The sequence below is a fragment of the Saccopteryx leptura genome, chromosome 2 (genome assembly GCF_036850995.1).
Source record: "Saccopteryx leptura isolate mSacLep1 chromosome 2, mSacLep1_pri_phased_curated, whole genome shotgun sequence".
Taxonomy (NCBI): Eukaryota; Metazoa; Chordata; class Mammalia; order Chiroptera; family Emballonuridae; genus Saccopteryx; species Saccopteryx leptura.
This window is the reverse complement of record NC_089504.1, coordinates 236,100,890-236,112,131: the sequence shown is the minus strand read 5'-3', so window position 1 is coordinate 236,112,131 and position 11,242 is coordinate 236,100,890. Positions and strand designations below refer to the sequence as shown.

Genomic DNA, 11,242 nt, shown 5'->3' with positions numbered 1-11,242 from the left:
TGTTACAAGTCTCTTCCTAGTGGGTGTGAATTGGTATTTTACTGGGGTTTTGCTTTTCATTTGTCTCATGACGAATGTCATTGGGCATCTTCTCATGTGCTTATTGGCCTTTTGTGTATCTTCTCTGGAGAAATGCCTATTCAGATCATCCCCACTCCCCATTTTTAAATTGGGCTATTGAGTTGTGAAAGTTCTTTTACAGTTGAGATCCAAGTGCCTGATTGGATACATGGTTTGCAAATATTTTCTCCCATTCTATGGGTTTTCTTTTTCACTTCCTTGATGCTATCTTTTGAAGCAAAAAGTTTAAAATTTTTTTGTGACATTTCAGAAGTATTTTCAAGACACGATTTTATCATATAATTTAATGTTTCATCAGGATATGCCATAATTTACCACCTGTTGTTTTCACACTTGTTCCCAGTGTATGTACTATTATTAATCATATGAAGCTATATCTTTTTTTAAAATTTTTTTTAAAATTTTACTTATTCATTTTTAGAGAGGAGAGAGAGAGGGAGAGAGAGAGACAGAGGAGAGAGAGACAGAGAGAGAGAAGGGGGAGGAGCTGGAAGCATCAACTCCCATATGTGCCTTGACCAGGCAAGCCCAGGGTTTCGAACCGGCGACCTCAGCATTTCCAGGTTGACGCTTTATCCACTGCACCACCACAGGTCAGGCCATGAAGCTATATCTTTTTGAGTAAATCTGTGAGCAGTTCTAATGGTCTTCGTAGGACAGAGTTCTAGAAGTGCAACTACTCTGGCGAAGGATGTGAGTGCTTTTCAGAAAATGCTTTCAGAAAAGATGGTGCCCATGTACCCTCTGCCCACCACCCACCCCTGCCGTGCATCTGAGCCCCTATTTACAGCACCCTTTGCTACTGTTACTTACAAAAGAAAACTTCCTCACTGAATTCACTGAAAGTTTACTAAATTTCACTGAAATTTAAGATGAGTGTCTCGCTGCTCCGGGTGAGGCAGGGGAGTAAGAAGCTAGGGAAATTCCTTGACAAGTAGAATGAGGGGAACCGAGACAAAATAGTTTTAAACAGGACAAACAATTTGAGCAATTTACAGTGCTAATGAATCAGAAGGTTTTGTCTTCTCCAACCAATAACACTCAGGAACAAATGGCACATAACAGAATGTCCCAGAACATACTGGCCTTGATCCTGGTCCCTCTTTGATGACATTCTTTAAAAAAAAAAAAAAAAGCCAACCAGAAAATAACCCTGACCCCTCTTTACGCACATTTTGATGAATCAACATATTGAAGGCCATACCTGGAAAGCTAGCGACATTTTGAAGAGCCTCCCTAGGATTCCTGTTGGCTAAAGAAAGACAAAAAACCCTCAAGATGAAGGACCCAGGGGTGCTGTGCTCTCTGTAGAGCACACCCATGCCTTTCCCTTAGGGGTGTAATCTCCCTCCCTTTCTACTCAACTCTAAGGGTGCCCATGAGACTTGCAACCAGCGGCAGTGACAGCTCATCACGCGCTAACCCCCTGACCGTGTCTCCAAGACCCCCTTTTCCTCTGACTTCCCAGTGAGTGAACAACAGCCGTGCCTTGGCTAACTTCTGTCACTGTGACTTTTACTTCCCAGTGAGCTGACAGCAGCCCAGTGTGGCCCACTTCTTTCCTATAATGTTTCTAGAAAGCCAAAGCAACCTGCCCCGGCTCTCTCCTGTTGCTTTTTCTATCTTAAGCCCTTCCTTCATTGCTCTGTCCCCAGCTGTAATAAATGTGCTCTCAAAACCATCTGGATTCGCATTATGAAATCGCTTCTGCGCGAAGTCAAGAACCCACGCAGCACGGGCCTGCCCGAGGTAGACCCGCTCCGGGCCCAGTCCCTGTCCCGTAACATGGGCTCAGCTGTACAAGAACCCTGTCTGGGGGAAAAAAAACAACCTTTGAGTCGATCAGAGGTAAGCCCAGATAGAAGGGATGGGTAATTAGACCCCAGAATATCTTTCAAGAGATACGGTTTTATTACTTTCACATGCAGACCACAAGTCCCTGGGAAGAGAAACCATCTTTTGTTAAGTCCCTCGGGGAGGAGGCTGCTTCCAGGCACAGAGCAGGAAATGGCACAAGAATGCTTTGCTGGTCAGTGGCGGGCTTCATTCAACAACAGTTGCCATTCATTCTTGTTTGCACGATTAATTTTCCTCTTCCTTCCTGGTGACAAAAAAAAAAAAAAAAAGAATGCATTCAGGTTATTCCAAAATTCCAGACTAGTGCAGTTTGACCTTCCAGAAAATCTGATCATCAGGTTTGTGGTTTCTGACAGTCGTTCGATGATTGATTCTTCCAGCCAACATTTCTTGAGCACCGACTATGCACCAGCCATAGCACTTGAGGTACAGATATGGGTCTGATTTGTGGTCTCATGTTTATACCCATTGAAGATAATGGAACCTTTTAAAAATGGTGGACCTGCCTTTTCAGAAAACCTTGTGCCAGAAAACAGGCTCACCCATGTAAATTTTACGTGTTTACAGCCCCCTTGTAGACCGTCAACAGATTTCCCGGAGGGCAGGACATGGGTGGGATCCCAGGTTCAGAATCTTTGCTATATTCTAGTAAATGAAAAAAAAAAAAGATGTCATTGTTATATTTGTGTTGTTATAATTATATAACCCCTTGGAGCTTGGCTTGTAATCAAGGATTTCCTGTCTTCTAGTGCAAGATTTGCAGACTTTGACATTTGAATATCAGCTTCAGCAGAAAGTCCAATGGATGTGGTCCCAGCCCTCACAGAACCTGCAATCCAGGGAGGAACCTTACCTACCCTGGACCGCCCTGGGGACATCGGCTGAATCTCAACAAGGCATTTGTCCCCTGACTCTCACCAACAGTGTGTTGGGAAGAAAAAGGGACAAATGAACTGAAGAGGGGACATGCACATGGTGGTGGCATCAGGGCACCCGGATTTCACCAGGCTTAGTGATCTCCAGTCAAGACACAGGCTGTGGGCGGCTGAGATCAGCTTGGGCTTACAGATGACATCAGAGCCCAATTAGAGTTTTGGGAACCAAGATGCCTCAGATAGTGGAAACCAAGGTGGACATCTGTGGGCATGAAATGGATCCAAAAACGTGACCACCATGAGTTTCAGCTCTGGGAGGTCCACATATTCCTTCCTTTGCAATTTTCCATAACACACAACCCAAAACCCGTCGAACCGGTGAGGATCGGCAGATGGACCCCGCCGGCCTCCTGAAGGCATGACTCCGAACGTAGATAGGAAGACCTCTTTCTGGGTGGATAATTCCCAGGTTTCCTTTGCTGAATTCTAGATGAGCGCTTGGGTCCTCCCATCTCTGCTCTCACCCAACATCACACAGAAAGCGCGTGGCGAGCACTGGACCAGGAGGCAGCCAGCTGCTGCTGAACTGGCAAGAGAGCAGCACAGAGACATCTTATTTATGAATCCTCCATGTCCTGGTGCCCTGGAGGGGGACTGTCAGAAGAGGAACAAGCCCGGGGAAAGGGAGGCGGGTGTTGATTTAGACACAAGCTATTTCCTCAAATGCTGATCCTGTGGTTGTCCCATGGGTCCAGGGGTGTTATACAGAACAGGAGATAGGAAATGACTGGCAGTCTGCTATGTTCCAGGTATGGGTTAACACAGGTCATCCCCATCAGCACTCACTGTTACTATTATTACCACTGTACCCTCTATTATAACCTCTCTGAAGCACAGAGAGGTTAAGCCGCTTGCTTTAGGTCACACAGCTGGTCAGTGGTGGGGCAGGGATAGAACCTACACAGTGCTGTCAAGCTCCCTCAGTTGCTACCTTGAAGTCCTCAGGCTGTGGGAATATTTTCTTTGTCATTTGATAGGACATGGGCCCTGGTCAATTTAAAGGCAGCGCTGAGCCCCTAGCACCCCTGCTTGACAGTTGGTGCCCCTCTGGCTCCTGGGTCCCAGGGTGGTTCTAGGAGAGGGTCTCGTGTAGGTGGGGTTCACCAGCTGCTCAGGAAATATTTTAATGTTTATAGGTGTCCTTCTGCTGTGCCCTGCAAGGTGGGGCTGTTCTGAAGAGGCAGGCAGGGGTGGGAGCATGTGGGTGACCAGAGTGAGAGGCCTGGGTGGTGATCAGAAACCCAAGGGCACCGACGTGCCCGGAGGACATGCCAGGGGACGGGGATCTGAGGTCTGGGACCCCTGTGCGTCACTCACCGGGGCCCAGGGCCAGGGCCCCATCCCGCCCCGCCCCTCCCCTCTGAGGCGGCAGACAGAGTTCTGGGCTTGTGTCTGAGTCAGAGGCCCCAGCAGAAAAATAAACTTTCTGTACTAGCAGGAGGAGGGAGAAGCTCGCTTTTCAAAAATAGGAGAGGCAGCTCCGTTGCTATGACGAATTTCTCATGTTGCTCTGTGTTTTTAAATTTTTTAATATTTTTTTAATGACCCACATAAAAAGGTACATACAGCCTCCTTACAGAAATCCATGGAAAAAAATCTCCCTCTTCTGTCCTATTTGAGTGACTTTCAGGAGCTGGGGACCAGGAGAGCAGGCTTTAAGGCCTTTGAAGGCTGACATTTTGGGGACCCCACCCCACATTATGGCAAACCTCAAAACGTTCCTCCAGATCCCAGTGTACATATGCACTTATAAAAATATCGGAAAAGGTTTTGAAATAATTCATACTACATAGGGCTTTGTGAAGAATAAATTATTCATCGTGTTCTCGTGCTTTGTGCTGTTCTATTTCCGAAGACATGGGTGCTGTGGACCAGCAGCTGACTCGCTAACGTGTCGTAGACATTCAATCAGACACTTATTCATTCCAAGTTTCCAGTTGCCTTTTGGTGTTCTGGGGTTGATTGGCTCGTGCATTCAGGTTTCAGATCTCTCTCTGGGCCCAAGAAACCCTCCTTCACCCTCCCTTTGTGAGCTATTACTTGAACACGTACCGCAAAGCAGAAATCCCATCACCAGCAATGTTTTTGGCTGAGGATGTTACAAACGTCTGATGACAATGGGCCAGGTGCTTTGACTTTCCTCTCCTGGTAACCCTGCCGTCTTCTCAGTGGCTGAGGACCAGAATCTGGCTGTCAGGAAGAGGTCTTTGGGTCTTTGGCCCAGCTGGTCTGAAGAGGTTGCTGACTTGGGTCATCCAACTCTTCATTCATCTAACAAATATTTATTGAGCAACTAAGTGCCTTGCACCTGTCCCTGTCCCCGTGGAGCTTATATGTGGAAGAGGAGATGGAGGAACGTTCACAACACAAATGATTGTCACATTACAGTTGAGGCTGGCCCTGCAGTGGAGGATGAGGTGCTATGGGAATGAACGATGGGCGCTGACTTGTCTTGGGGTTGAGAGAAAGTAACATGTCAATGGGCATTTGCAGGTGTGGCTCTTTCAGCTTTTCAGCTTTTCCCTCCTTTTCCTGGGAGGTGAGGTTGACGGGAGCTGAGTCCTGGGAAATTTTGATCAGCCGGAGAGAAGACATTGTACTGGGGAGCCATAAAATGTTGTTGAGCTGTGGAGGGACATTGGACCAAAAGGATCATCAAGCAGGTGGCTCCAGCAGCGTCCCAGGGGAGATAAGAGGGCCTGCACTGGGGAATGTAGGGTTTTTTAATGCCTAATAGAAGAGAGGGAAACCCAACATTTATTGAGTACTGTGTGCCTGATTCCATTCTAACCATGTTGTAGGTATCGACTGATTTCATTTTCCCAACAACAGTCTGAGGTAGACACTTTCTTACTCCCGTATGCAGAGAAGAAAGCTGAGATCCAGAGATGTGGAGATTGTCCTAGGTCACACAGCTAGCAAGTGGAGGACCCTTGAGTTACGTTGTCCCACCTGGATAATACAGGATAATCTCCCCAAGATTCACAACTTAATCCTACCCATAATTTAATCACACGAACATTGAGCGAACAAATGACTTGCCCAAGGCCACACAGCCAGTCCTTGGCTGAAATGGAGTTCACATTCCAGTGTTGAGGATCCTCATGTCACAGGCAGTATCTTCAAAGGCTTCCTATGTGGGCTGAGAGCCTCTCTGGTTAAACTAGTTAAGCAAGTGATGGTTAGGGAGATAGAGAAAACCATCTAGCTTTAACTAGAGCGTTAGGAATCCATGAACACCAAAGATCAATCAGAAACACCATGTTTGATGTTGGGGTATGGAGCTTAAGATCATCTACACTAGAGTCAGCCAATACCTGGGACGGGATGGGGCAGAGCTGGCGCCAGCCCCGCCCTCCCCCAGCTTCTTAGACCAATGGGATGGACAGAGTGGGATGAGGAGGGCAAAGCCCCTTTCCCCAGGTCCAGGGCAGGCATTGCTAATCAATCATGTGCTCTTTCCAGCCAGGCCTGGATGTGGCCTCCAATTCCCCAAACACAGAGCTCCAGGATTCCACAGAAATTGAGCATTAAGATGAAGCTTGATCCAACATCTTGGAACTACACCATTTGCAAAGGAATAAACAGAGGCCTTTTTAAATGCCCCGTAGGCCACTGCCTCTCTCTCAGGCCCCGGTATCCCTATGTCAGCCCTTAGATGTCAAAAGTCTATTAAAAAAAACAACAACAAAAAACAAAAACAAACACCCCACCCTCCTCAACCCCTTTTCACTCCAAGGAAGAAAAGGCTAAGCTTAGTCATGTTCAGAATGGTGGCCAGGGACCTGTGATTTCTGATTGTCTCCAGGGTAGCCCGACTCCACCTGCTCCTCACTGGGGCCTGGTGGGGCTGTGTGCTTCAACCCCACCTCTGTCATCCAGAGGCCTGCTTGGCCCTGAGCCCAGGGTCCTCCCTCTGCCAGATGTGGCTCCCAGCTGATAAAACCCGAACCTCACTACAGCCTCGAGTTGGCTCGGGAGACAAGAGGCCTCCGGGAGCCCTGCAGTAGCGGCACTGAGAGAGAAGAGGCAATTTCCATAAACCCATCCAGAGGCTGGAGTCATCTGGCTGCCCTTCCAGGATCCCCAAGTGTGCTGATCTTCCCAGAAGGCTGCCTCCTCCTGCTCCTGCTGCTGCTTCCGCTCCTGCTCCTGCTCCTGCTGCTGCTCCTGCTGCTGCTCCTGCTCCTGCTCTCCCCCTCCCCCCAGCACCACCTCTCCCCCTCTATCTCCTTCAGTTCTCCTCCTCCCCACTCTTCTGTCCCCAGCAGTTGAGGAAACTGAGGCTCAGACAGGTGACAGGACTTGTCGCAGTCACATGGCTCACAGTGGTGGAGACAGGGATTCAATCAGATCAGGTTTGATCTCAGAGCCTCCCGTCTTAACTACGGCTCTGTGGGTAGACAAAGTAACTCGTGTGTTCCTAATGGAAATGTCTGTATCAGCGATTTTCAAACTTGGGCGAGTTCCCTACTCCTCCAGCAGCTTGCTAACCAGCAGCAGGCTGGGCTCCGCCCCCAGAGGGCCCATTCTGCCCTCTGCAGTGAAGTCCAAGAGCTTTCTTTCTTTTTTTTTCTTATTGATTGATTTTAGAGAGGATGCAGGTGGAGAGAGAGAGAGAGGGAGAGAGGGAGAGAGAGAAAGGGAGAGAGGGAGAGAAGGAGAAAGCGAGAGAGGGAGAGAGAAGCATTCATTTGTCATTCACTTAGATGGTGAAGGCCATGTTCCCCCACCTGCCCAAGCCTTGGAGACCCAAAAAAGATCAGGTGAACCTCCTCCCTCCCTCTCCTAATCTTTCTTTCTTCCCTCGCCCCCTTCTCTTTTTCCTTCTTTCCCGTTCTCTCTCTCTCTCTCCCTCCCCCTCCCCTCCCCTTCCCCCCCTCTTCCCTTTTCTTTCCCACACAGGTTATTTCCTGCAGCCTTAGCTCTGGAATTAGACCTGGGTTCCATCAGATTTGTGGGCATGATCTGGGTACCCTTAGCAAAATGACTTTCCCTCTGTGGCCACAGCACCCTCATCTGTAAAATGGGCACGTGACACCTCCCCCGGCGTTGCTGGAGGTTCACACGGTTTATTCCACGGAGGGACCTCGGTCCAGGGCCATGCATGTGGCAGGCTCTTCTGTCAGCTCTTCAGTGCAGAGGCAAAGGGCTGGACCCTGGAGCTGGACAGCGAGGCGGAATCCCAGCTCTCCCACGGGCCGGCTGGTGGCCTTTCAGCGTCCCAATTTCCTCACTGGTAAAACGGGGACAGAGGTAATAACTGCTTCCTAGTGTTGCAGGGAGGATTCGGTGCAAATGGCCAGCGCAGTGCCTGGCTGATGGTTATTGTGATTTTTTTGTTGTTGATGATGGTGATGATGACGTGATCATGCAGATAATACACCAGGCACTGTGCTTAGCTGGGACAGAGCCAGGGACAAAATACAATCCCTTTCCCAAGGAGTCCCCAGGGCAAGGGAGAAATACCCTAACAGGCAGGGACTATACCACATCAGTGCCATGACTGAGGAGGGGAGCCCAAAGGGACAAGGGGAGACCAGAGCAACCCCCAAGAGGCAAGGAAGGCTTCCCAGGGGGTGGTCCCCAAGCTAAGACCTGAGGAGGGAGCAGAAGACCCTTTGAATAATAAATATGTCCATAAGAAAATAATTGGATAAGTGGGTTTATTACAGTTAAAAAGTTGGAAAAATGCCTGACCTGTGGTGGCGCAGTGGATAAAGTGTTGACCTGGAATGCTGAGGTTGCTGGTTTGAAACTCTGGACTTGCCTGGTCAAGGCACATATGGGAGTTGATGCTTCCTGCTCCTCCCTACCTTCTCTCTCTCTCTCTCTCTCTCTCTCTCCCCTCTCTAAAATGAAAAAAAAAAGTTGGAAAAAATAACCTAATCAAACACCAAGAAAGTATTGATCAAATAAGCTATGGTGCATTGAGTCAGTGAAAAAATTAGCAGCTGTTAAAACAGGGTGAAATATAAATATATACCTTATCACTGAATGAAAAAGCAGGTTATAACACGGTACACAGAATATGACTGTGTTATTTGATATTTACATATAAAATACATATGTGTGTGTGCATGTTCATGCCAGAGTGTTAATAATCCTGGGGGTCAGGGTTTGGGATGAAAACAGAATTTATATTAAAACAATACAGGGTCCGAACGAAGTTCAAGGTTTTGATGGAGTTTGCCAGATAGCTCTCCAGAAATGGTATGTTAACGAATATCCCAAATATGTATGTGATTTTTGCTTCTGTATAACATTTAATAAAATAAAATAAAATATTATGAGACACCATAATCTTTGTTCATTTGATACTTAAAGAAACACCTCATTGCTGCTTTAATTCACAATAAAATAATAAAGAAAGGGAGCAGGAGGAGATCTTCAGGTCCCGAATAGGGGCAGGAAGGGCATGCAGGTGGGAGGAACAGCATGCACAAACGCCTGGGGTGAGGAGGTGGCCTGGGTCCTCCAGGGCTCCAGGCTCCGGGCTCCAAGGTCCTTGCAGAGAGCACAGCACTTCCCACAGCTGCACTCCTGGTTTGAGCTCAGACAGTGGGCAGGCTCCCAGCTGGGCTTGGCCACCAGAGGGGCGGGTTGTCCCCATCAGAGGGGCCTTGCCGCCACCACCACCCACCAGCCCAGTCCCTGGCTGGCAGGGACAGTGTCCCCTGGCAGCCCCCACTCCCCGCAGCTGGCTGCCCCCGCCCTCATTCAGCCCGGTTTCCTGCCCCTCCCACCCGCCCTCCTCCCTCCAGCTGTTTCTCTGGCAGTCTGTCCCATTCAGGGCAGCAGCTCCAGCCAGCAAGGAGCTCAGGACAGACTGAAGTCTCCTCAGGGTTGTCTTAGGGGATGAGGGTGTTCTGGGGGGGGGGGGGGAGCCGCTGTGCTCTGCGGGGTTCCAGAGGATATTGAATAAATAGATGACCTGTTTTCTGGGCAAAGAGCCACAACCAAAGAACGGTGTGATTGGGAGAAAGAAGTTGTGGAACACAGGTCTCCTGCACAGCCTCGCGTGGCCTGAAATCTTGGGGAACCCTCAGCAAGACCTGGGCGGAATCCAGCCTCAAGGTACCCTGCTTGGCTTTGACACCATCTTGAGGGGCCAGGAAAGGGGCACACTAGCCCAAGAGAGAAGTTCTTGGGTTCTTCTTAACATTTCATTGTTATCAGAATGAATATAACTCTATTATGATTTTTTTTCAGCTCTCTAAAGCAATGCATGCTAATGGTAAAAAAAAAAAAAAAAAAAAAAAAAAAAAAAAAAAAAAAAAAAGAAAAGAAAAGAAAAGAAAAGAAAAAAAAAGTAGCGAGGTCACCAGAGTTGTAAAAGCAGCAGCGAGCACAGGATTTTCCTTAGTGACTGTAGATGCTCACAACAGCCCCACGAGGGAGGCCATTGGTTGGTGACATTGGTTCATAAGATTATGTACTGTTTTCAAGTGCGCAATTCTGCCCTGGCCCTCATTTTACAGGCGAGGACACTGAGGCTGCAAGAGGGGAAGGCACTGGCTCGGGGCCGCAGGTATGATAAACGGGGGGGGGGGGGTCGCAGTTGGCATGAAATGAGGGTCTTTACCACTAGGCTGTACTAAGTATCAGGACAGAGACGACAAAGGGGTCCTAACCCAGAAGTGGCCTTTCAGGTGCACCTCTCCATCACTCTCTCGCCCGCTCACCAGTGTACCCATGATGTCCGCTGGGTGCCTGCAATGTACCCGACATGTAAATGTGGATATACACACTCACTGTTTTCTTCCAGTTATTTAAATAGAATTCAGTGGGGGTGACATTGGTTAATAAGATTATGTACTGTTTTCAAGTGCGCAATTCTGTAATACATCATCTCTATATTGCGTCGTATGTTCACACTCACTTGTCCAACCTCTTGTCTGGTATGCTTTCTTGTACTCCACCTCGGACAGTGAACTTCCTTCCCTGTTATCTACATTCCTCCGCTAGACCAATGACTGCGTGGAAAACATGTCTTAGGATTCATTTAATCATTTCTCATCGTGGGTGTTTCCTTCTCCCCCCAACCCCCGCCATAACTATAAATAGTGCTGCAGCAACCACTTTAGTCCATTGCCTTTGCATGTTTGTTCGATGGACACCTTTGCCAACGTGAAATCCTTGGGTCAAAGTGTTGCCTGTTCTTTTAAGGCTGTTGAGGCTTTGGCTACATTGCTCCCAAAGGCTGTGCCAGCTTGTGTGCCCTTGGTGCTGTAGTGGGGGGCAATATTCTCCCAGCATGACCTCTTAAAACTTCCCTGATAAGATGATAAGAAAGGTGAGCTAAGACCTGGCTGCCTCACTTTACATTTCTTTATTAACACTGATCTGCCTTTATAAGCTTATTGTTC

At 48.3% G+C, this 11,242-nt stretch overlaps 1 protein-coding gene across 2 annotated transcripts in view; it reads left to right on the top strand.

Moving 5' to 3' along the window:
- Window positions 1-9,756: 9,756 nt before the first annotated feature.
- CMKLR1 (chemerin chemokine-like receptor 1) overlaps window positions 9,757-11,242 on the top strand; it is a 47,261-nt gene continuing 45,775 nt past the window's right edge. For both annotated transcript variants that reach the window (XM_066370656.1, XM_066370647.1), the window contains exon 1: window positions 9,757-9,950. The gene's annotated coding sequence lies outside the window, so the exon portion shown is untranslated. The remainder of the gene's footprint in view (window positions 9,951-11,242) is intronic.